The sequence below is a fragment of the Pogonomyrmex barbatus genome, unplaced genomic scaffold, assembly GCF_055798465.1.
Source record: "Pogonomyrmex barbatus isolate J1 unplaced genomic scaffold, ASM5579846v1 scaffold23, whole genome shotgun sequence".
Lineage (NCBI taxonomy): Eukaryota > Metazoa > Arthropoda > Insecta > Hymenoptera > Formicidae > Pogonomyrmex > Pogonomyrmex barbatus.
In genome coordinates this window covers 480873-508521 of record NW_028297120.1, presented here as the reverse complement: position 1 = coordinate 508521, position 27649 = coordinate 480873, and the positions used below count along the sequence as shown (strand labels likewise).

General features: G+C 36.3%; 1 protein-coding gene across 1 annotated transcript in view; it reads right to left on the bottom strand.

The window, feature by feature from the left end:
* Positions 1-27649, bottom strand: part of rho-6 (serine protease rhomboid 6) — a 123060-nt gene that overhangs the window by 60035 nt on the left and 35376 nt on the right. The gene's annotated exons all lie outside the window — the stretch shown is intronic.

The window sequence follows — 27649 nt, the reverse complement described above, 5'->3', positions numbered from 1 at the left end:
CCGTGTGGACTTTTTCAATGTAACGCGCTGATAATCGCGAAAAAAAGTGTAATATCCCCAGGAGAGTGGAAATTTCTAACTGAGGCAGCGACATGAATTTCATTAGTTCATCTAAAAATTCCGCTAAAAAAATATCTAGAAAATCTATTTTGTTGCCTGCCTTTTACGTCGTCCGTCGCGCATTCATAAATACGCATTATAATAGCGCCGGATATAAATAATGCAACAATTAATTAAAACTTTAATTGAATGTGAATCGTCAATTCAATTCGTTCTCCCACTCTAAAGTGGAACGGAGTGGCTTAACACAACGATAACAATTGCATTTTAACTAAAACATGCAAGTTCATCGACTGTGATGCACAATTATAATAGTACCATAATGCAAGGCTGAATTATAAAGCATCCCGCAGACATAAAAAATGTCTACAGTCAGAGGCTCATTTGTATGCCAGAATAATTGTGGCAAATCCAATGCGGACAACGAATTTACGTCCGTTTTCATCTCGAAATAAGATAAGCGGTTGTCGTACTACATTAAAATTAGTAGTAAGCATGTTCTAAAAAATATTGATAAAGCCCAAAAAATAGTTGCACTTCATAAAATGTCATTGTTATTGAACAAAGTTGACCAACTCTTGTTTAAAATTTTTTTCTTGTATTGCATTATATTGTGCTACTCGATTTAACAGAGATAATTAAAACTTGTATTTGTACATTAAAAAATATAATAGCCGCTATGAGATACGTTATTTCAATTACATTGCATTATTAGTAATTATTTTTTTCGTTAATTAAAATTTATACAATTTTATAATAGACGTGTACTAATTGCGTGCAACAGACGGTGCAATATTTTATAAATAATATATGCGACTTAAAACTAGAGCTAAAAATTTTATAATTAGCCCGCATGTATGAAAACTGAAACAGTACGAAATAAAACCGAAGCGTACGCGGGTGGCAAAGCGGGAGGAGGCTGAACGCCGTAACATTTTCGAATGGGAAGACTTAAATATCCATAGAAAGACAGAACGCGCATCACAGCGTCCGTAAATCACGGTGCGTAACGCAGCGCGCCATCTATCGGCGAAATATCGCGCCGGGCCCGGGTCCCAATATTTCTCGATCGCGAGATAGGAGGAAAAAATGCGGACGCTTAGGTCTACGCTTTTGCGCGCGAAGGCGAGGCCTCGCGCGCGTCCTTTCTCTCATTCAACATTTATACATTTACACATTTACACTTCACGCCGAAAAATATTTTTCGTCCCGTGTGCGCGTAATTCAGCAAAACACACTTGCCTCAACCGGAAGGCTTTACTTCCCTAGGAATTATTCTCGGGGGAACTCCGCGCTGTGTACAATTCCTTCTTTTTCTTTGTCTCGCCTTTCCCTCCCTCCCTCCCTCTCTCTCTCTCGCTCTTTTTTTCCCGTATCTCCGCACTGTGTTACCCATATATATATATATATATATATATATATGCATGCATGCAACGCAATTGTAGTCGCGTCACCAGCACCAGCGTATTTGAATACAAAATAAATCAAGGTAATTTTAAAATAAACATCTCTCTCTCTCTCTCTTTCTCTCTCCCTTTTTCTCTCGATGGAAAAAATCCCGTAATAGTAATTATAAATAAAATTATCAAACGATAATCCCTCCAAAACTATTTCAAATAAAGCTCTTGTTTTTTCGGAAATAAACGAAATATTGATATATATATATATATATATATTTCATCCATGAGTTTAATTGGCGATCAATCTGATTCAAACTGTAAACTATTATTAATCTATTCAACACTATAAAAACCTATTTGCCGTTACCGACAAATAAAAGTAAAAAGTGCGAATAGTCTAACAAAAGAAGAAAATTCTATCTTCTAAGTGAATAAAAATGAATACGCTCCGTCATAATCGAGCTGCAAAATTAATACACTGGGAGATTAAAGGTAACAAAATAAGAAGGTGGATAAAATTACTTTGTTTTGTTACTTTCTTTTAATACGGGGCTTTGGATAATAGTGCTGCACGCTATTTTTATACACCATGAACACCGGAAGATTACGGACGAAAAATTGTGTATCCACTTTACCGTGCATCTTTAATAAAACTTTTCCCTACGTAAATGTTAAGTGAAAATAAAATAAGTCGAGGCGAATGCTACATGCATCCTCACCGTTATTGCATCATAAAAATCGGAAAAGTTTTCCAGTTTTCATGATGCCGTAGTTTACGCTTCTGTTGTTCACACTTCTTTCGTTCTTTCGACTCGAGCTTTTTTTTATTTCTCAGCTTTGCCAGGTGAGGTCGTCTGTAATATCCTTCAACTAACCTGCCATTTATACATCTCGTTTTTCTTTTTCCTTTTAATATTCCATAGACCGTTTTACAATACCGTTTAAAATTTCTCTGTTTTCAACATCATAATAATTATTAAAAAAAGGAAAAATGAAAATAAATGAATTTCCAGTATATTTCTTTTCATTTAAGGATCTAATTATAAAAATATATCTTTGTCATTGCAAATAAAATATAAATATATATATAATTCTTCTTAATTTTTTTAAATTTTATCGAAAAAATTGCGTATTTCATAGTTTAAAATTATTTTTATCTCGTTCTAAGATTTTACTTCCTTCTCTAATTATATAAAAAAATTGTATCTTATTACAATCTCATTACAACATTAGTACACGGAAAAAACACTTTTGCTGGCAAATCTAAAAATTTGACCAGATACAGATCTGAAAACAATTTTGTTGGTCCATCAAAATTATTATGTACAACACTTAAATATGATGGTAATACTGCAAAAATGTTTGATCTTCCAACAATCAATTTGAACATCGTACATAATAATTTTGAAGACCCAACAAAATCGTTATCAGATCTGTATCTAGCCAGATTTTTAGATTTCCCAGCAAAAGTGTTCTTTCCGTGTGATATTACAGATGCATTATAGATTAAATGATCATTTAATTAAAAGAAATGACGACATATAATGCAAAAATTTCGTCGAATTATATTGTGCATTATATTGTATTATATTACATTACATTATAAATTATTATATTATTATAAACGGTATCCATTTTTGCTCCTCTTTCCCATCTCTCTCTCTCCTTCTCTTTTTTCGTAGCCGGATCTTTCGCTTCGTAACATCATTTTCTGATTCGATAGACTCTTAACAGTAACAAAGTTTCGGCATTGCAGCGATCCCCGTGTTCAAATACACATCGCTCAAGAACGTCGGTTACATTAAACCTATACGATCAGAGATAAAGTAAGCCATCGCTCGTGAAAATCCCACCGATAAAAATACTTTCGGGTTCCTTCTTTTAACGTGGCACGACGTCGTCGAGGGAAAAGGAGAAAGGCAATATCGCGAAAGGATTTGGTACAATCGAAATTATCTCGATTAGGATTCCTGACGTTTTTGTTAAAAAAAAAAAAAAAAAAAAAAATTGATCCAAAAAAAAAAAAGAAAAAAAAATCGTTGGGTAAAAAAACTTAATATCGCGAACATTTTAACGATTATAAGCAGTGAAGATCACACATTTCCACGAAGGATTCTGTTTCTCTCAACGGCTAACCGTTTAAAAAAGTTCCTTTCGCAATAAAAAAAAAATATTTTTTCTCTAGAAGAAACGTAAGATAAGGTAGAATCTGAGTACACGTCTAAGCGAAATAAAATGTTAATTCAAGCGTGTGGCGTCTGCTGCACGCACATTTTGTTTGCGCTTCATAACGCCTCGCTAGAACGAAAGGAGGTGTAAGTGACAATTTTGCATTTTAAGCGCGTCGGCCCCTACCGTTTATTACCTAAAGAGCTTATGATTTTACATTAAGATATTCTCCGACTTCGCGAAGTAATTTTCCGTGACTTTACGGCGGTCGTCCAAAAATATTATTAGCAAGCTTCTTTTCTCGCCTTGTAAATACGGCAAGTTTAAAATTTAAAGTCGCTATTATAACTGTACGTAATTTTTTTTAATTATTTTTAAAAATATTTCTCTTTTACCCTTTATCAGTTTTACCCTTTTTATTCAGAATAAATGAAATTATGTCGGCGCCATTAATTTTTAGTACTATCGTATTATTCTTAAAAAATAATTTAGATTAAAATCAAATATTAATTATTAAAGCTGTTGCTAAAGAAATTTTATATTTTCGTATATCGTTTATTTTTTTTTTTTTTTTTTGCATGAGTGCTCGATTAAAGTATTCGGCACTCTATTGTGAATAATAAGTTCGATACGTTACGGATGACGATCACATTTAAACGAAGATCGGGAAGGGAGAGAAAAAAAAATAAAAGAGCTCAACGCTCCAGAATCTCGCCAATAAAGATTGCTCCGAATTCTTCCTTTTAGAGACGACGAGGGAAGAGAAGGCAAGGGAAGAGAAGGAAATCAAGGAGGTTCTCGTGCCATCGGTCGGTTTATACGGAAAAGAAAATAGGTTTTCACGAAGCTTCCGCTCTCTCCTACCTTCGGCTCCTCGCTCCTTGCGTCTCGACCTTAGAACTTTCCTCTTAATTTTCGTGTGGCACTCGATGGCGTGGTCCCGGGAAACGAGAGATCCGAGTTTTTTTCCATAAAAATTCTACCTCGCTAAATTCTAATTTATCCCATGAGCCGCGGGCGATCAGCCGTATCGAGAGTCCGGGACAGATCAGAAACAAAATAAGTGAGTAAATAACTCGTCGTCCCGAGGAAGGAAGGAAGAAAATTGCCAATGAGAATTACTCCGACTCCCGCTATTGTATCCTCCATAAAATCGCTCCGGCGAAAAAAAAAAAGAAAAAAAAGGGAGCGTGATAGTCGACGGAGAAACTACTACATACCGTCAACTAGTCGGTGTTGACATGAAAAATACGAAATAAAGGATTTCGATTTCGAGCCTTCGTTATGTTCTCGTTTCCGCCAGCCGACCAGGCACGACCGCTTCCGGTCGCGGGTTTTTTTTTCCCCCCTCGAGCGTTTCACACTCGAGAACAAAATGAAATTTTACGCCTCCTGCGTGCTATCGCCCGCAGTTTCCATTTATCCTCGCCGAAAAAAATTTTGCGGTCCGCGCGAAGCGACGCGTTAAGGAGATTCAAATCTCGAATATCCGAGAGCGCCGGCCAGTCGCGCCACGACTCCCCCCTCCCCCCTCGACCCCCTGAAGTTTCCCGAGCCGCGTCTCTCCGCTCTCCGGGCCCTTTGTTTCCAGCGAATTTTTTTTTTTTACAACCCTCACGAAAAATGGCGAAAAAAAATTACGAGTGAATTATGCATGCGGAATAGATAATTGTGACGAGAAAAATTGGGCGATGACGCACGAAGGTACGTGTTGTTGAAGCTAAAGAGCCGAATCTATGGGAAATACGCTACGAACAATATTATTACGCGAAACTGTCAGAAGTTAATACTAAGTTCAGGCCATATATGTTCAAGTTGAACCAAAACTGCCTCCAAGCCGAGCTACTCTCAGCGTTCTCCAAACAAAAATTTGAGTAAGAATGAAAACTGCTTTGCGAATTACTTTTTGTCTACTTTTATTGCAACCATTTGGATTATAGATCAGGGTCAAAGGATTAGTCTGTAAATTGTACTTCGTAAAAATTGCAGTAAAACAAGAATTCACGTTTCATTTTAAACGACAGCGTATTTTCATTAAAGAAAAACGTACGATAGTTAATCTAAACTCCAAAATAATGGAAAATAATTCCACGTTTACATTCCACAATCTAAACAATTATGTTATTGCAATTATGTATATTATAAAAAAAAAATTAATCTTAAATTTAGACTATATATTTCATATATATATCATAGGTAAGCAAGAATATTATAAATTCTTAAAAAGTTTAATCTTAATTTGAAGTTGTATCGATGCAAATATTACTTTTGCTCAACTTAAGATTAAAAATCTTCTACTATAAAAATTCTTCTATAAAAATTATAATATTCTTATTTATATATAAAAATATTTGCATTGATTGAAATTTAATCAAATCAAGGCTGAAATTTACAAGATTACAATATTCTTGTTTATACATCAGAATATTTGTCTTGATTTAAGACCAACTTTTTCTGTGTTTAAGATTGTTCCATTAAAGTTATAAAGTCACTACTTAACCCTCTTTTATTGTTACGAAAACTATGTCTTACTGTAATCCCGTAATGCTGTCATAAACAAGCTTCCTCGGTTTCTGGAAGACGAAATCCCATGAAATTCGAACCGGAATAGGGTCAATCAAATACAAATGTAATTACATAAATGTAATTTAGTCGCGTCGAATAAAACGAAACATTAGATCGCAAGACCCGCGCGCAGAAGCGGGTATTCTCCCATTCGACAAGCGTTTACAGAATTCTCCGAAATATAATTAAAACATCGCTCGCTTCCCCATCGTCGACGATTACATTTCACGTAACATTTCGACGCAATTTCCAGTACGATGAACGAGGTCCGCCGCCGCGTCCGCTGACGTAACTGACAACGCTTGCGAGAGAAAGAAAAGGAGGATAAAAACATGCGACTGGAATAACATTTTTTCCCGATCCATTAACCACCTCGATGGGCAGAGCACGTCGCGTCGAGTACGCTTTCATTATCATCGATAATATTGTCATCGCAAATACTTGTCCACGACGCGCGTACGGATTAAATAAAGTCTCCCCGTCTCGCCGTGACGAGGCGATTTGCACAGTCGCGCACCTCGCGATCCTCGTTATCGTATGAAATATTTCGCGAAAAATTTTTGACGCGCTGACATACGAGCTGACGGAAATAAAAAAAAAAAAAAAAAACGGAAAAGTGACAATAGCAGCTCGAAATTATTTTTACAGTCGGTTAATGCTCGACCAGCTGGCGCGCATTTACTCGTATTTTCATTTGGCAAAAACCGCTGCGAGCGTACGCGCCACACACGCACACACGCACACACGCACACACGCATACGCACACGCACACACACCCCACACACACACACACACACACACACGAGACCAACCCTTTTCGCTTTGTCTCGCTTCGCCTCGCGCATCGCCGAGCAATAGCGGTCGGCATTACGCGGGTATAACGATTCGTTAAAGTAATAAGCAATTTATTGCCGGCCAATTATCATAATTGATTTATCGTGTCGGTACGACACGAGGAGGGGGAAGGGAGGGGGGCGGGGATGAACGATTTGGCGCACGGGAGAAAGCCCTCCCGGAAAGAAGCCTCGCCGTACGGTCATTAATATATCGTTAATGCGCGCGAGGGTGCGGGGGGGGGGGGAGAGGGAGGAGGGGGCTAAATCAGGCGAGAAAGTACCCGCGGGACTACGCGGCATGCTTCGTGTCGCGGCCGTTTTTTTCATCGGGCAAATTATGAAAAATCGTCCCCGGATATCGCGCGACGCCGCGCGCCGTGGGGCGGCGTAATGGGAATTAAGCCGCGCGGCGACGTCTGGAAACCTCCCCCTCCCCCCCCCCCTCCCCGCCCGACGTTTTTAACGGAAGTTGCGGAAACGCGGAGCGTTAGTCCGCGCGTAATAAATGCTCGTCGCGCGCGACGCGCGTTTATTCTGATCGTCGGGAATAGTCGTGTAGTTTACGTACGGCCATTCGACCGCGATAGGTCTCGGTTCTCGTTGAATAACATATTTGGCGATTTACAACTGACCGTACACGCGGTACGCGCTCCCCCTCCCCCCCCCTTCCCCCGCCTGATCGAGCGGTAAAAGTATATTTCGATTTTATCGGTATTTAGATATACCGCGCGTAATCGTCGACGCTAATCCGCCGATAAATCGAGATAGTTTCAATAGGGGTGGCGATACGACGACGGCATTCGCCGCGATACGCATTTAATCAATACAGTATAGTATAGTATTAATAAGGGTGGAAATTTCTTTTTGCAATTTTAACGACTGCGACTGCGTCAAGTCAGCTTAAAATTATTATCAACGCTCGAAAAATAAGACACCCGCCCGAAAAGTAGGCGATTCAAGTTTGATTTCCGGCTGAGGTGATACTTTTCGCAATAAGAATTTCGTATGGGAGAGGACAGGGAGGGGAGGGAACAGGAAAGTAATCAATTTTCAGATTTAATTGTTAATTAAAGAATGAATTAAAGAAGCTTTGCTACGTTGTTACGTTGGAAGCTCTGTTAAATAATCTGTGATTCGCGACATTAGGCAACATTGTTTCCGAAATTTATAGATATAAATTCAATTGAGAAAAATTATAAAAACATTTACGCTCCTGTTTGCCGAGCGATATGCCATATGTCAATCCACCGTTTTAATTTCATTATCATCATATCATCTATTAAAATTAAAATCTCACGTACTAAATCGCGTACTAATCGCATAAAAAGTCGAGACTTCGCAATTTCGTACGAAAAGCATCGACAAATCATGCGAGCTTGTCCAGGAAACGGAAATAACGCTGCTGCAACTTGTCATGCAATGAAATTACCTCGGCGAGCAGCGGCTCGCGTTATCGCCGATAACACGGCGGTCAGAGAAAATATCGTCGACCGGAACGGAACGTCGACATGAAATTCCCATCCACTCGTGTCATCGGTGCAACAACAAGTCTGGTATTTGTTTCCTGAGGAATTTGCATGCGCATGCGAAGATTACGACTCTTTTTACCGATGCTTTCGTGAGTATAATTCGAGTATGCGAGTATCGTTGAAATTTCGCGAGAAACTTGCCCGTTTGCCAGGGCAAGTCTCATATATGTAACAAAGTTGGGCAGTAACTAATTGGTCAGAGAATGGCAAATAATCCAATCAGACCTCGTCCTTCGACGAAAAGGCCATGTACCCATCCCCCCCGTCCCTCCCCCCACAAGTTGTTCCTACGCATTTCTTTACGAGATACAAAAAATGAAAAACCTATAATAATTTCGTGGGAGGCAATTCGTAATGTTGATTACCATAAATAAAAATAATCATACGTGACATATATATTTAATAATTATTAACGTTACTGAAAAACAAATTAGTAATGACAGTCATATTAAAAATAATAATTATTAATTATATTGAACAATCAGTATATAGAAGCCGAGGATGTTGTGTTCAAACACAGGAATAAAATATAGACATTCCTCAGTAAGGTAGGATTTTTGGTATCTAATGATATTATTTTTATTTTTAAAATCATATAAATGCAACAACATATTGCTTTCGCTATATCAACGACGTGTGATCATTTTTAATGGATTTGAAACATAGCGGCCCAGAACATTTTCCCCTTTAATAAATCAATAATCAAATTAGTAATCTCCCTGTAACAAGATATTTTTATTACAAAAAAAATATAATCTCAATCAAGATTAATTTCATTCCTAGGAAATATGTTTGAGAGAGGATTTTTTTTATAGATAAAAATAATTTGTGAGTTTTTTATTATTGCCGCTATATGGGTCCTCGTTTAATATGATTGAAGATAAAAATTTTAAAGGATTCCTCTAAATAAAATAAAAATGGCGATTTCCTTTTTTAATAAAAATCGCAATCTAACTCCGTGACCGCCCAGCCCATACTTTAACCCAATTTTGCTTTTCTTTTCCTCCGTTCCGCCTTTCCCCTCATCTTATCCCTCCTATCCCTTCCATTACGGACTTCATTGACACCCCTCAGCCATCGAGAAATCGCGAGAGAGTAATTTCACGTGATTAATAACCTTCTTTCCCTGATTTTCTTCGCTCGAAGAAACGGCGGGAAGAAACGGAGAACGGAGATTCTCACGAGATATATCACTACGGATCAACGATTATCGGAATCTCGTTCTTCCCTTATTAGTCTGCTATTTTAAGAAAAAAAGGAGCTAAGTAATAAGGCGACGAGAAGACCCTCGGATTATATTAATATTAACACAGAACAATTCTCTTTCAGAATTCGAAACGGTATCTGCATACAGCCGATCTAGCATAATAATCATGCAATTGAATAAATTACTATACCAAGTGATTAATTTATGCGAACGTTATATACTGGTTAACTGATTGAAACGCCAACAAACACATTTGCTACATAATTGCTCGAGTATCCGAGTTCGATTTCAATGTTATTTCTGCCCCACAGGAAACAGTGTAATGTTTTATTGCGAAGTTGGTAACGTCGAAGTTTAATTTAGCGTCGCTTCCGATATCGTCTATAAATTCATAATATTTGCCTTCTATTCGCATCGTTCTCTCGCGTTCTGCAAATATATCTGTATTTATCCACTGAGACGCTGTAATCGCTAACCATCATTATAAACTATCAATATTATACCAGATATATCGCTACGGCCTTTATTTAAAAATAATATGCGCGAATATTGTGTTTATAGAGCTCTAAATCTTGAGCTCAAGTAATCTCTTTCAAGTTTGAAATTCTAGATTTACATTATCGGTCAACTATTCGAGATAACACTCGAGGAGAATATAAGCGTCTACGTTCGAGTCGAAGCATCATTATTTCGATTGACTAAAACGTGCTCAAGAAGCGCGGAAGGAGCTAAAGATGAAGGCCCCCTTTGAGTCTCTAAATTTCTTTCTGAGATTTAATCGGCCACAGGCGAACGAGGCGTAAACACATTAACAAAGTTCGTTCGCGATCTTTCCCCGAGTCTGCCGAACAAGGGCAAGAGGCGTCGTGCTTTGAGCGCGCCAATTTAATCCAAGGAAAGTAGACTCCCTCCCCCCCCCCTTTTTCCGTACACCTCGTTTACACTTTATAACGCAGTTTCACGATAAAAAAAAGAGTGCAAGTGACAACTTTGCATCCTAATTGTGCAAGACAAAGGCCGGCGATAATTATCCAGAGGAAAAGGTATGAATATGAGCTGGGAAATTCGAAATTTCTACATCGAAGAAATCTTTGTGTGGAAAAGCATTTTACCGTCCGAGATCATAACGCAAAGCTCGAAAGCTTTCGCTTCGCTCGAAGCTTCGCTCGAAGCTTATAAGCGGATCCGAAAAAAGGGAAGTAAGTAACCGAAGTATATAGTACGTATTAATGAGTAAATTTTTTAAATTTATTCTTTATCACATTTTTCGTATAATTAATTTATTAACAAATTATTTTCTATCAAAAAAAAATGATAATTTTTAGGGCTTAGTGTAGGAGGGGGGGGGGGTAAATAACGTGAAACATCCTTGCGTGGGTATAATCGTCGAAAAGAGAGATTCTCGTTAATTTCGCTCTGTAAAGCCGCGTTAATGTATGCGTATGGTATAAAACGTTACTCGATATACTCGATATACTCACAATGTGGTATTTCATCTGTATGCAATACGCCGAATAAATAGGAGCGGTACAACAATTAAAATCGTAATGATGAAATTATCGGCGCATCGGCGCGACCGCGGTCATTGTTGTTGAAAATTTCGTTGCTACGTAATTAACGTAGTTACAGTGTGATACGATTTAGCGAGGAATTATTTCGTTCAATTAAAGGCAAGGTTGCGTTAATTCGTCAAAAAAAAAAAAAAAATTTGCATTTACCACTATCCGCGTGTGCACGTTGTACGTTGTATATCCAGTAGGTAGGCGGGCGGGATCGATAAATTATCTCATTATTTTGAGTCGCTGCTCGAGCACAGCTCATTTTCAACGACTTGACGACGTTACGAGTGCCTTAACGGGGACGAAATATGAAAAAGAGTACGCTCCACACACACACATGCGCGCGCGCGCGCGCGCGCGCGCGCACCACACACACACACACACACACACACACACACACACACAGAGCTCATCTCGTCGTAATCCAATTAACTTTATTTTCTCAAGCTCTCGACAGTGCACTCTAGAGTGGTACTCTATTAAAGCGCACTATGCAACGCTCCTCTTCAAACGCGATCCTGTCGCCGCTAGCAGCACGTTGCACTTGCACGCGCGTGCCACGCTGGTAGCTACATTCCTTGTAAAGGACAAGCAGACGCAGGGATTACTGAACTCGAGAGTACCAAACTAACAACTTGAGTGCTCGCCAAGTCAACACCGATACCCCGAGAGTTATCGCCGGTAGAGATGTCGCGATGTCTCCGCCGATATTCTCGCAACCGATCGGCAAATATATATATATATATATATACGCACAACTAGTCCCAAAAATTCCGAATAAAATTCGGAATAACGAGATTATCGAGTAACAGTGTGTGTGCGTATTCGGTATTTCGCTTTATAAAATACCTTCTCCACCTACGAAGGTACGATCCGCTTTATACACGTGCATCTGCATGGAATAATAAATCGTCGTGGTTTATTCACGAATCTAATCCTGGGAGCTACGACGTCAACATGATATATATTCAAAACCATCGGTGAGTAAAATCAGCGAATGTATCCTGTACATTGGGAAGAGTCGGCAAAGTCGTGATACAAAATAAGAATCGTCTCTTTGATATAATAAAACATATATCTTCTCGTAACTCGAAACTGTATCATCTATTTTATAAAGGTGCGTGTATGACACAAAAAGAGATGAGATTCCTTCCAAATTTATTATTATTATCTATCCATCATTATTATCTATTATTATATTATTAATTATACACAGTAAAAAAACATTTTGATATTTGTGTCAAAATCGGTCCTTATTAAAATTTTTGCGTTAAATAATCTACATATTTATATGTAAATTTAACACATGTCTACTATGTTAAATGACCTTAACAAATATAAAATGTAAATTTATTAAAATGATCTAAAAAAAATGTGTTAAAATAACACAATTCGTACGTATTTATTTAATATGTTAAAATTTACACAAAAACATGTTGGTTTTACTCTATAATAGGAGTGGGGATGACTTGTTATTATTCTTTGTGTGGTTTCGGTCTCGAATCTCGACATGTTATTTTATCATAAAAATTATGTTAATAGTAACATATATGTGATCGTTCAATATTTTAATTAACTTCAAATTAAGAGTACATTTCTTTTTTGTTGAAATATTAACATAGTGTCGGTGTGTTACTATTTAACACATCCATATTATGTTAAATTAACACAAAATTTTAGACCGTTTGGGACATGCGATTTATGTTAAATTCAACACATTTTTTCCGACAGTGTAATAAATTTTATTTGTTTCAAAATTTTTTTCGTGTAACATCATTCATCCGGTAGTATTTTCTGTGTGCAAATATTTCTCATCTAAATTTGCCTCACTGTTAGTTTTCGTTGCAATTTCGCTATATAGAAAAACATTGAACGATCACATTTAATATTCTGTAGATTGATTTTAGCGCGCAGCAAATAAAATATAGATCGACTCGAACTTAAAATACTACAAATTCGACGATGTCAAAAATCTCACGAAAATATAAAAAAAAAAAAAAAAAATACACAGGTAATATTATTAATTTAATTTGACGTTATACGAAATATTATATACATCTATCGAATTTAGCTACACGTTCGATAACGTAAACTTCTTGCGTTACGTGTGTTACACATAATCGTTTGGTGAATTTTCCTCGCCGTTCTCATCGGCGCACATCCGCAAATTCCGCGCGATTCGATTTTATTGACGCATAAACGTTACACGACAGATACCAGTAAATTCCACGATACCCCATAAAGGGCCGTCATCCATGGATCAGTTAATTCTAATCCGCTACGTCGCTCCATCGTATCGCCTTTAAACGATGATCGTCCCCATAACAATTATCCGCGTCGCTCGCGCGTATTCGCATATATACGCGAAATCACCCTCCCCATCCCGATAAGACTGTGTGCATGTGCACCGTGAATGCAGATTTTTGGCTCACGTAAAACGAGATAGGAACGTGCCAGAAATATCGACAACAATGCATCATTAAGGCCAGATTGCCGTATCAGTTTTCGACGCTCGGGCGATTATGCAAATGTGCGGGCCGCCCGACAATTATTTCAAATTAAATCCAGTCTTAATCGTGATTCGAATATGCGACCGCGCGAGAGTGCAGAGTCGAAATACAAATTCGAATGGCGTCCTCTCATTTACGAAATGCGATACGTGTAATTTTATTTTTCTGGTCGTCGTATTATCAAGCGATATTGTTCATTCCGCGTGCGTTTACTTACACAAAAACTGTCAAAGAAACTTTTGTGTTTCTCGAAAGAAAGAAAATATACACACGGAGAGAACGATTTTGCTGATATAAATCGAAAAATTTTACTAGATACAAGTCTGAAAATTATTTTATGTTAAGCCTTACATTATTAACGCTTAAGCATGATAATAATATTGCAAAAACTTTTTATCTTCCAACGATCAATTTAAATATAATAATTTTGAATATAATAATTTTAAAGGCTTAATAAAATTATTTTTAGATCAGGCTAAATATTTATACACTGTTGGAAAAAATATGTTAAATTTAACATAAATCACATGTCCCAAAATTTGTCCACTCAAAATTTTGTGTTAATTTAACATAATATGGATGTGTTAAATACTAACATCGACACTATGTTAATATTTCAACAAAAAAAAAATGTACTCTTAATTTGAAATTAATTATATGTTACAATTAACATAATTTTTATGATAAAATAACATCTCGAGACGCGTCAAGATTCGAGACCGAAACCACACAAAGAATAATAACAAGTCATTTCCACTCCTATTATAGAGTAAAACCAACATGTTTTTGTGTAAATTTTAACATATTGAACAAATACGTACGAATTGTATTATTTTAACACATTTTTTAGATCACTTTAATAATTTTAATAATTTTATATTTGTTAAGGTCAGTTAACATAGTAGACATGTGTTAAATTTACATACAAATATGTAGATTATTTAACACAAAAATTTTAACAAGGATTTTAACACAAATACAAAATGTTTTTTACTGTGTATGTAACTTTATGTACGTGCAACTTAATTTTACACTTCACCTATCTACACTAGCTTACGTTATAAATATTTGAGACTAAAAATCCAGAGAATTAAGTAACGAAAAGCATTCGGAAATCTCGCTCATAAAATCGAGTCTCATTTCTCTCTTGTCTCCATTTCCATGATTCATCGTTACACAAATCATACTTTAAGTCTCACGTCTAGATTTCACCTTTTATCCGAACCGTATTAACCGCCATAGATCACCGGAAGACGACAAACTCACAACAATTATTACGCACAATGGGATTCGTGTGTAATCCGAACAGAAACGAACGACCGCGGAATGCAAACAACGAGAGTGCACTGATGTTTGAGATAATTTCACCGAGAGGCTACGCGCTCTCCATCGCGAGATCTCCTTTAAGCAAGACCCGAGGGAGGGACGCGGGGAGAGCTTCATAATAATAATTATCTACGCGTCTATATATATCCCGGCGGCGAGAGCGGCGGGGAGAGAGGGGATGCAGCCCAATGTGTGCAGGGTACCGGGCCTTTACGCACTTACGTGAACGTAAGTTACGAGAGCGGGCCACGAGAGGGCTGTGCAAATTCTAGGATCATATACCGCGATATAGGCGAATTAACTGATGTACGTGCCGACTGCCCGCAGCCGATGTAATAGCTTAAGCCGTTTACACATCGTCGGCGTATGTAAACGCGTGCGTTCCACCCGCGTCTCTCTCTATTCCTCCCCCCCTCTCTCTCTCTCTCTCTCTCCCTCTCTATCTATATATCTGTCGCTTCCTTTTGCAAAGGTGCATGCATATACATCGTACGTATGTGCGCACGTGCATTTCGCGGGTCAATGTATGGTAACGCGCACGGTATGGATGCGTGCAATTACCGAAATGAGTCATGAAAGGACATTTGATGATACGATTCATATCTTGCATACCTATCTTATTGCATGTACAAGAACATGCTCCTCTCGCGCGTATCTCACAGAGGTAAAGACGTTTGACACTTTTTTTTCAAATAAAAAGTTTTTTCTGCGATAATGCTCGTATCTATACTAATTTATTCATCATATTATTCTATTGTTATTTAATTAGTTAATCGCAAATAATATAAAAAAAATACATATGTGATTACACGTCATGTAATCGCTCCAAAAAAAAAATATATTCTTGCTTCTGGTAGCAATGTAATAATTGGAAACGAGATTCAAATCGGAAGAGATTAAGCTTTAATTTGTTCAGCATGTTATTATTATATTGTTATTTAAATGGCTAATTGTAAATAATATAAAGAATAATATGCACACGTCGTGTAATCGCTCGAAGAATATATTCTTGCTGGTAGCAACGTGACAATCGGAAACGAGATTCAAGCCGGAAGATTAAGCTTTAAGTAAGGGAATAAATCTTTACGTAGCCCGCTTTACCGAAGATAAAAGCTCGACATTTAAAAAGTAATAGAATTCAAGAAAGTCCGGTGTCCGGTGGAGCCGGTTAACTCCTGAATTTATAATAAAGTCTGGATGAATAAAAGAGCGCTGTGATTTACTACTCGACTAAAGATAAATAAGAAGTTGCCTCGTCCAATAAATCGTTTTCTTTCAGGCTTTATAATTAAGCAGAAGCGGCACTTTTATCTTACAAGCATATATTCGCTCTTTCTCTCTCTCTCTCTCTCTCTCTCTCTCTCTCTCTCTCTTTCCTCCCCTTCTCTCTCTTCTTTCCTTTTTCCCCGTACTTCGTTGTTCTAGAGAAATTAATTAGTTAAAACTCTTTCAAGTGCAATCACGAGAATTCTAACGAATTCTAAGCGGACAAAACGTAATGTAAAATAATAACGTATCGAGTTCGTTGAAATTAAGCTAGGAATTTCTTACTTTCGTTAAGAATGCGCGATACATTTTTGTATTCAATTACACGGAGCATCGGATCGGATTTCCGGAAAGGAAATAAATTTACGAGAACAGTGGAAACGAAATGATTTCGCGATGGAGCATGGGAGTCGAGAGGTGGGGGAGGAGGCGGGGGAGGGAGAGGGGGGGGGGGTCGCTTCGTCGCGACCATTTATATTATTTCGGATACAAGATGCGCCGGATATCCTCGGGAAAATCCATTTCGGCTTCCAGTAACTCCAGACGATTTCTGAAGCGCCGCGCCAGCCTCGTCGCCGGAAGTCGTATGTTGTCGATCTGACGGATTGCGCCGATAGATCGCAGCCACCTTTAACGCGGCGCACTTCTAAACCCTCTTGACTTTGCAAGCGAAGAGACGAATATCCATGAGAGAGGAAGAGAGAGAGAGAGAGAGAGAGAGAGAGAAAAAGGAAACATGAGCGAATGCCCGCACGATGAGAGAGGGATGAGATGGGACGAAACGAGAAGCGAACCTGTCGGGATCGACGAATAGCGAGACGACAGTGGCAAGGAAGGAGAAGCAGGACGCAGACGCGTCGTAACCGGAAATAAATCGCAGACCTCGCTGCCATAATCTCGCTCGCGTCGCCCGCAAAAAGCTCGTAGCAATACGGGGCTGCTTCGTATATACGGGGGGAGGGGGGGGGGGGGGTTCGTTCTTTCCGGGGTTCGATCGCGGCATCGCCGTTCCTAAGAAAGAGACTCATCAGTCTCGAGATAATGTCGAGCTTTTCTTATCACGAGAGCGGTTTCGCGTTATAGACAATAACTCGAAGATGACAGTAATACTACGCTATTGATCGCGTGGCACGAGTAGTAAACTAAAAGATTAATGGACGCGGAGACGTAATCCCGCCTGCAATTGTGCCCCTAATTGCACCGTTGGGCGAAATAGCGATAGTAAGTCGGTAATAATATTCATGCGCGTTTCGGAGGATATAGCTCTTCTCTCACTTCTCATTCTATTTCTAAAATTATTTTGGTTACGAAAAATAAAATTTTTAGTTTCTCTCTTTTCTCCGATGACGTCTTTTGATGATCTTCACACCGATAATAGAAATTATTATCGTTATAATCCAGTTCAGTTTTTATACGACTATCTTATATTATCTCTCTACGTACGTCAAAATAAATAGGAATATTATTTATATCCTCCTCTGTAAAATATGATGTATATATTATTACTGTCCTATTGTTAAGTTTTCATGTCTGTCTAATCATCCATTTTTTGATAATACGAATAATTATTATATATGATCTTAATATCTTTCTCTCGTTATCATCTTTCTTCTGATGATCCTAATATTTCTTTTGTCAGCTTGTCAGCAGGCAAAGTGTAAAATATATGGATTGGTGAAATAAAGCAATATCGCAAATAGTGATAACACGAATTACATCGCTGCAATATATTAACGCGTGACGGACTCGCATAATTGAAACATTTAACACTCCATTACGGTAAATACGCGTACTTCGCAGCGAATTAGCTACTTGTAATTACGGTTTGTGTGTACACGCAATTCCAATAAACTTTATATCTTCCCGCATGACAAATATTGCTTTGATACTGTAAACGCTCTATAAATTCATAGAATGATTTACACAGTTAGATTATGCAATAAGAACTTTAAATCAATTTATGAATTATATATAGCAATAAAGTAAATATTAATATATAGAAAAGATCGCAGGATTAATTATTACACAGGACAAGTTTGTTAATTTAGACAGTTAATTTTTTTTACTTACTAAAGATAGCAACACATTTTTACAGATATTATATGTATATATTATTCTTATGACATTTCACTTAGTTTGACATCCGTAATTGAAATATACAAGACGCTATGTCTGTCTTTTATTTTTTATTATTTTCCTTGTTAAAAGTAAATATTTCATTGTGTGAATTCATTGTATTTAATTAAATTTTATGGATATATAAGCTGTTATTGTTGATTGATAATTAATAATTGCTTCATGGAAAAAATCCGTAACATATTTTTAAAAGTTTCAGTTTTGTATCCTAAAATAAATATAATATTTTGTGTGAAGCATTTTTTAAGTTTGATTTCATTTGAATTTTCTTTTATATATATATATATATATATATATATATATATATATTTGAGATTAATATTGTAACAACTTGCGCTATAGTGGAATAAGTTGTTTTTCTGCTGATAGAAAATTGCAATTTTCAATATTTTCAACATATTAATATAAATTAGAAGAAAGTTGAGTGCTCAGTTAAAGATATACATAAATGAGTGTATAAGTTTTTATTGATTTAAATATATATATATATATTAATCTGGGAAAAATTTCTAAAAAAAATTACAACTACCTAATCTTCCTTACACACACACACACACACACACACACACACACACACACACACACACACACACACACACGCACGCACGCACGCACACACACACACACGCACACACACACACACACACACACACACACACACACACACACACACACACACACAATATATATATATATAAAAACTATTTATAAACTTAGTTTACTAGCTTATCTAACTTTTTAATTGCGCTTAAAATTTATTAATCTCTTTAAACATTTTTAACAGTTTTAAAATTGCAAACCTGAAAAGTTTGAGTTACTGGATTCTCCGATGTAAAAATAATGGAGAAGCTTCTCTCCGCGCGCACAATATACGCTTAAAGGAAGCGTATACTTGCGAAAGATATTTCCCTATACGTATTTACATATGAAATAAATAGGAAGATATGGCGAAAGTTTACACATTGGCTTTCGGCTGAATATCAGAATTTGCTCGCGATCATAATAACGGGGGACGAGACGTTATGTCTCTCGGAAAAAGAGTCGTAAACCTGTGTCGACGAATACGTACGAATCTTCCGCATTGAATTCCGGGGAGATCGAAGTCGATAATCTTCTAAAGAGGATTATTTGGTAGTCATCCTACTGGCTGAGATTCGCTATAACTTTCCGCGGAAATTTATCGGAGGTATTATAAAGGATTCCATGGATGGCGGCGCAAGCTCTCTCTCTCTCTCTCTCTCTCTCTCTCTCTCTCTCTCTCTCTCTCTCTCTCTCTCTCTTCTCACAGATTGTTGACCTTCGTGCACGCGGATTAATAGATGGTGCACGCCAAAACCATAGCGCGGAGAGACTTGGGGATTAAGAGGCTCGATGAAACTCGACGACGACGTTCATGATTTACCGTGACTCACTTACCTGAAAAAGAGATAAAACTTGGTCAATTGGTAACAATCTCCAATCTCGTACGCATAACGTTTTAATAAATAAGTATATTTTTAGAAACAAACATTTGAGCCAAGCAAAATTTTCGTGATATAAATATTGTTTATAATAATTAAGAATAAAATATCAAAAGGCACAGACGTTATTTCGACCTTACATTAAATCGCGATAAGAGATATATTTTTTGGTCGGTTGAAATAGCGTGAAAAAAAAAATATAAATATATAAATGTATAAATATATATATATATATATTTTTTTTTTTTCTTTTCAAATATTATCATGTCAGTCATCTAGAGTTTCCAGGTTCTTTTTTTCAAATAGTAAATAACACTCATAACATGACATAACGATATATTTTAATAATTTCAAAGTAATGACGCTGAGTTGAAAAAAAAAAAAGCTTTGATAGGAGTAAACGCGAGGCAGCTGGACTAATAGAAGTAAATATTGTAAGAAAATACATAACTTTTTTTTTATATTTCTCGAGGGTGGAACGAGCGGTGGAAATATCGGTTTTAAACCGCAACGCCAATAAAATCTCCGCCGCAAAATCACGAATGAAGTGGCTCGTTTATTTTCCTCTCGATGAGAATCGCCCGGAGGTGGGTCAACAATCCAAGATGCGGTGGGGTAAAGCGGAGCGAGAGGGTCGACAAATGCGGGGGAAATGAAACCACTAGAGTAAAGAGTGGCGCACCGTTTAACGCGGTGTTTGCCGCGGGGGAAAGCATAAAAAATGAAATTAGGCTCGGTAGAGATAAGCATAGCAGATTAAATGCAGGCGAGGGAGTTTTAAAAAAATACTGCTAAAAGAAATGGTGAAAAATTGATCACCGAGAATCGGATATTTCAGAAATTCACCCCTATTTAATTATATTTCTAATAATAAGTTATCTCTTCTTTTTTTAAGAAATGGATTAATATTTCGTGTTATTAAATTGTTCGTTGAATAATATTGTATAATGTTACATAATTTTAATATTAAACACATACACACACACGCGCGCGCGCGCGCGCGCGCGTAATAGAATCACAAAAAAAGTATACTTAATTATAACATATTGTTATTATTTCTTCTTACATCAATATACGCAATATCTTAAACATTTTTAAACGTGTTACAAAAATATTATTAATGAAAGAAATTGAAATCATACTGAGGATATATATATACTTTTTCGAAATATATATTTAATTTTTTTAAATGCACAGTCTCATCCCCACTTGCACTTTCCTCGTGTTCGTTCAAGATTTATCGCGGATACTTGTGACGCGCAATCGATTGCAATTTTCGCAATAAGAGAAAAAGTATCCTTCCACGATAGTGCGCGATACCGTGCGTCTTTTACGATAATAAGAAACAGTGGAAAGGTTGCGTAGAAAACGAGCGAGAGATAAGGAGGTGGCATGGCAATCAAAGAAGAAGATGCGAAGAATAAACTGGAAGAAAGTATGAGCACATGGGGTTGCGGTCGTGTGAGAGACTGTAGGATTTCTCCTGGCTTTATAGCGCGAGAGGATTGTGAAAGGAAAGGGAGAGAGGGAAAAGGGAAGAAAGTATTGACTTCTGAAACAAGGATTTTTGTCGTGTCACCCCTGCAATATCAGAAACATAACATAAAAAGAGTAGGGAAAAAATATTGAGTCAAACAAAACATCTACTGATTTGACTTAATTTTGAAAAATTAATTAATTAATATTCGAATGAAAGATTTCGAGATTAAGAATCCGAAAACGGATTTCTCTCTCTCTCTCTCTCTCTCTCTCTCTCTCTCTCTCTCTCTCTCTCTCTCTCTCTCGGAGCAAATCAATTCGAACGAGATAAATTTATCGTCATAATACATCTTGCGAAAATTTCCGGCATGCAAATTGGATCACTTATATTACAAACCTTTTCTTGTGTACATCGAAAATTCGACTTTCAAATTCGTATTTTTACATGAAAAACTGTCGAGACAAGGCTCTCGCTCGGCAAAAATCATCGTAACGAGAAAAATATTTGAAATATCTTTCTGTATTATCCTGTTTTCTTAAAAGTCAGATAAGAGTAAAAAAGAAAAAAAAAAAGTGGAGAAAAAGATTTGAGCACAAGCAGAGAAGCGGAAAATGCATGTAAACTCGTACAATGTGGTATCTGTTGTTGGTAAGGATTCTCAATATTGTCTCTCGTAAAAGAATGCGCGACATACATAGCGCACAAATTAAGTTAGATTGAAAAAAATAAAGATAAAGAAAAGAATAAGAATCATGCGGAAAACGGTCGAAATTGGAAATAAACTGAAATACCGGAGACGATATAAGAGAACAAACTGAAAATAGAATTGACTCCACAGCGGCATATTATGATATAAATAAAATGTTAACAAATTTTTTTTTTTTATTTACAAAACTAAAACAGGTTAATAAAGAAAGCAGGATTAAGAAAGGAAATTATATCGTGCGAATAATACGTATAATAAAACGGATAGTACTTTGAAATTAAATTTCGTTGCTAAATTAAGAGGAAAATTTAATGTTGACTTGATTACAAAAAATACGTAAAAAAAAAAAAAAAAAAAAAAAAAATACAAAAAACAACCATGAAATAAATAAAATACACGTAAAAATAAATGTAAAATTTGTTGCTCTAATAAATTAATTTTTTTGCTTATCGGGATATTTATGACGGATCATTCCTCGTAAGCTCGTCGAGATGAGTTAAGAACCGCACAATGGCCATTTGTTACTTTGAATGACGGGAAGTGTGGAACGAGTGGAATTGTCGAAGTCGAGATAGACGGCAGCATCGCTCAAAAGGAAAGAACTCGAAAAAGAACAGAAATAGGACACAAAGGAGCGGAACAAGTGCGGCCAAGTCTATACGGGTGACTTTTGTGTATACGACTCTCGTGTGGCTTTGTTGTACGAGAGGATCGTAAAGGTATCAGATACAATGCTGGCTCTCTCGTTCTGACATAAGGAAGCAAGAACCGGCATCATAATTGGAAAGAGAAAAACTTAATTCCCCAAAAATTAGTTTTCCAAGTTAAAAATTTACAAAAAAAAAAAAAACAATTGAAATAAAGGAAAATGACATCAATAATCTAACTAAAATCCGTAGTAAGTGATATTCAAATTTGCAACCATGATAAATTAAATTATGGCAAATTATGTCATCTAAGTTATTTAATAAACGCGAGAATAATCGGCGAAAAAAATGAGAATTTATTTGCTAATAAAGATTGCAGCGAAACGTTGAAACAAATATTTATCTGATAGGATATAAATGGACTCTTAAAAATTTCTGAAGTATGATTTATTATTAAAATTCAAGCGTCTAATGTAAGAATCACCTCTTGCAACTTCAAAGAGGAAATCTTCGAGAGCGGAAACCTTGGAGTGAAGATTTCATATCCGCGCATCTCTCAGAAACGTATTTTCCGACTTACAGTGGACGAACGAACGGGGATAATACGATTTATCATCGAAGGAGAAAAAAGAAAGGCGTACTGAAAACGAACAAAGGGCAGAGACAAAGAAACGGCAGCTCGCGAAATCAAAGTAAAGCTCGAGAGGGAAAAAAAAATCTCTTAAAATATAAAGGTGTTATATTTAAAATAGTTAAAATTAGTAAAGAGCTACGAAATACATCGGAGAAGATAAAAGGAGATAATAAAAGAATATAAAACAATGGCAGGAAGAGAGCGAGAGTGAAGAAGAAAAGTATTTAAATATGTTCCATCGCGTAAAGCGGTGTCTCCTAATTATAAAGGGACTACAATTAATTATAGATCAACAAATCTAATTAAGAGATATAATGATGCTTCGCATCAAATTACACGCGTAGCGCGAATCCGGTCCACGTATCTGTGAAACTAGTTAATTGCGAGTTTATCTGAGATTATCGGATCTCATGAACAGCTGGACCGATCAAGTTCCTATTAGCATAATCCATCTTGCGAATTTAAATATAAATTATAACAAAAAAAGTCTTTATTTTTCCTCTACGTACTTTAAAAGTAAAGGTATGAGGCGGAGTTCTAATGTTGAAATGTCTTCAACAAATGTCATCGTTGTCGTATTTCTTCTGTTAATTTCTATTAGATATGTTTTTCTATTCGTTTATTCTTTTCGCATGATACACAAGAAAATTCTATACGCAATATATATATATATATATATATATATATATATATAAAAAGATATGAGCGTTACGCATATTAAAATTATGATATATATATTTTTTTTTTATATAATTATATAGTTATATATATAAATGTGTGTGTGTGTGTGTGTGTGTGTGTGTGTGTCATTATATAGATGTTTTTTGTTACAAATCCTTGCTACTTTAAAAAAATAATCTATTCCATGAATAAATTCTGCTTGAAAGAATCTTGTTCACTTCTAAAGGAATAATCTATTTCCTAAATAAATTTTATATTTTATATTTAGTTCTTGTTATTCTTCAAGCAATTAATAAATCATCAATGTAAGGTTTTATCACGGAGATAAATTATAAATTGACGAATCTTTCACTAACAAAAATGTTCAGAAAATACTTTTCATTGTTTTACAAATCATTCTTAACGCTTTTATAAGTATACTTATTATAATAAATACAGACTATATAAAAAACTTTACAAAATATTTAAAATTATTGTGATTACTGAATAAGAATTTAATCCTTGTCTCAGATTAAATAAGAGAATCCAGGCATTTCTGATTTGTTTTTTTTTACAAAGTTTCTCAAATAATTTTAATAAATATATCTAGAAAATATTTAAAAGATAACAGATAATATAACAGATAATTTTTGTAAATTGAAACAATACTATTTTATAAAATAATTTTTTGGAACAATATTACACAATTTTTATTTTGGTTATAAAACTATTGTTTTATATAAATAATTTTGTTACAACAAACGTATGTACATAACGCCTTTTTATCTGTTTTAGAAAGGTAACTTTTAATAGACAATAATTATCGAAGAGAAGTATAGCGAATGGAATATTGTTCAATAACATGATATCAAGAATGTGAAGCAAAGATGAAACTGTCTCACATTCGCCGTTAGATCGAAAAGCTTAAAAATACGAGTTAATCCGGCGATATAGATGTATAGACGCGTGTGGATGCTTCAAAAATTGTTAAAGCATCGAGATGTCGGCATCTTAGTAACCTCGTGACCTCTTTTATTCGACGTTACAAAAAGTAGATCTCGAACTTCGTCTAGGCTCTAATAATATGGAAAAAATGTGAATGTAGTAGAGAAACTAGGAGGAAAGAAAGAAAAAGAGAAAGAGAGAAAGAGAGAGAAGGGGAAGGAGGGGGGGGAGAGACAGAGAGAGTGGAGAGAGAGAGAGAGAGAGAGAGAGAGAGAGAGAGAGAGAGAGAGAGAGAGAGAGAGAGAGAGAGAGACTAGTTGATCTTTGGAATTTGCATATTGCATTATGTTACCAGGCCAATATCGCGTATAAACAGAACCTGCGAATATATGTTTGATAGATATTTGCGAGAAAATAGCTAATCCGCCGACAGGATGTGATTGTCAAAATCAAACGCGGCAGAATAAATTCCTTTGCGTTGCTGAAAGAATGTCACGGAAAAAAATCACGAGAAAATTAGCAGGGATAGTCGATCTTGCGGGTATTTAAAAGAAGCGATCCGATAAACGGGAGCACTTTCTAAAAAGCAAAATTATCTAGTTTAATTGGATTGGTCAATTTTAGTTAAATTTCGCCAGTAATATCGCGGAAATTTTGATCAAAACAACATAAAATAACTTAAACTCACTTAATTATTGTTCTTAATTATCAAATCTTTTCTTCAAAGCTTTTCTTATAATCTAAATCTCTTTAGTACAATTTCGTACAATTTCTTCAAATCAAGATTGTTAAACATCTTCGATTTAACGAGACTTCAAATCTTCTCTATTGTAAGTAATAATAAAATAATGAATGAATCCTTTGGAATCGCGTGGAAAGAGAAACGAAACGAAAGAAACGGGTTCGCTTCCCGTCTTTCTGCGTTTACATCTTCTCAAAAACTGATGCTGATTAAAAAAAGACTCCGGGGGGGGGGGGGGGGTGTGTGTGTGTGCGATGTGTCATTTGACTTTTCCGCGACGATGCGACATTTTTGCGCGACGCGCAAAGCACACATGTCGATGTTGAAAACAGCGCGATGCCGAGCAATTTGTATGAGCTCGAGCTGAGAAATATATATATTACGAGACACCCGTCTCGGAGAAACCGGCGGGAGTTATATATGTGCGAGAAACATTATCAGAACGCGCAACAACTAAAAAGGTGGAAGGTAAGTAGGTGCAGTGGTAGTAAACGGCGGCGAGATCGTAGAAAATTCTCTCACAGACGTTACGCTAATATATTGCAGTCATCTCCATGCGCCTGGCAAAAGATACCAGACGCTTCCCTCACGACAATCTTCCCAGCATCTGGGATTACCATATATACTTTGTAGCGAGCAGCGGTATGTGCGCGCCCGGCATTACTGGCAGTACTACTGACAGCCGACATTTTTCTTTTTACGTGTACCCTGGCCCCCGGAACAACTTTTCTCTATTACACGCGAGCCCCCCCTCCCCCCCCCCCGCCGCTGCCCCCCTCCTCCTCCTCCTCCTCCTCCCCCCCCCCGAGAAAGAAGAGTGACATTAAAGTAATAATAACAACTTTAAAGAGTCGGATAAATAAAAGCACTCCGCGCGCCATATTTTTAGATTTTCAATTATTGCAAGAGATTAATTGCAAGAGATAATGAAGAGTTGAGTTTATTCATGTCAGCAAAATACTGTTGAATTTGTTGAATAGGTTGAAGAGGTACGGTGCCTTCCGTATGCTTATGTGGCTCTCAGATAGCCGCGTAATACAAACAGAATAATTAATAAGTTTTTCTGAGTGTAACTTTGGAATACTTTTTTAATAAATAATAAATGTGACAGGGCTGATGAGAGCGCGGCGCGGTTGTTGATGCGCAATTAAATTTAACAGAATTTAATAATACATGAAGATGGAAAATATATAATAACATATAATAAAAATAATATATAGTTATACATAATAAAATCAAACGTTTCGATTCTTTTTTTTTGATCCATCTTCAGCGATATAAATTAAGATATATAATAATCATATAAAAAAAAGAGAGAGAGAGAGAGAGAGAGAGAGAGAGAAACTGATCCTGTCTTATGTCTAGCTGCAATTACAATTAGCTCCTTACAATTGACTCCTTGCAGCTAGACGTAAGACGGGATCATTTTTTTTCTTTCTCTTTTTATATGAAAACACAATTGCATTCTTAATTTACTAATTGCTGAAGATGGTTCAAAAAAGGAATCGAAACGTTCAATTCTTTTATCGTACATTTTTAATTCTGACTTCCACCTTTATATAATATATTAATCATCATTAAATTTAATTGCGCCCTAACAATCGCGCCCTTATTCTTATCAGCCCTATCATATTTACCCATCAAGAGTTCTTTCCACTTTAATTTTTCAATACTCATGTATTGTACAAATACAAATTTCGGATTAATTTTTTAATCTTCCTCGAGGAGATTGCGGAGATAAAGTTGATTCTTATTGTCATCAATGTTCGCCTACGAACATAGGGCAAGCCTATCTCGCGTAAAGCATTCCTA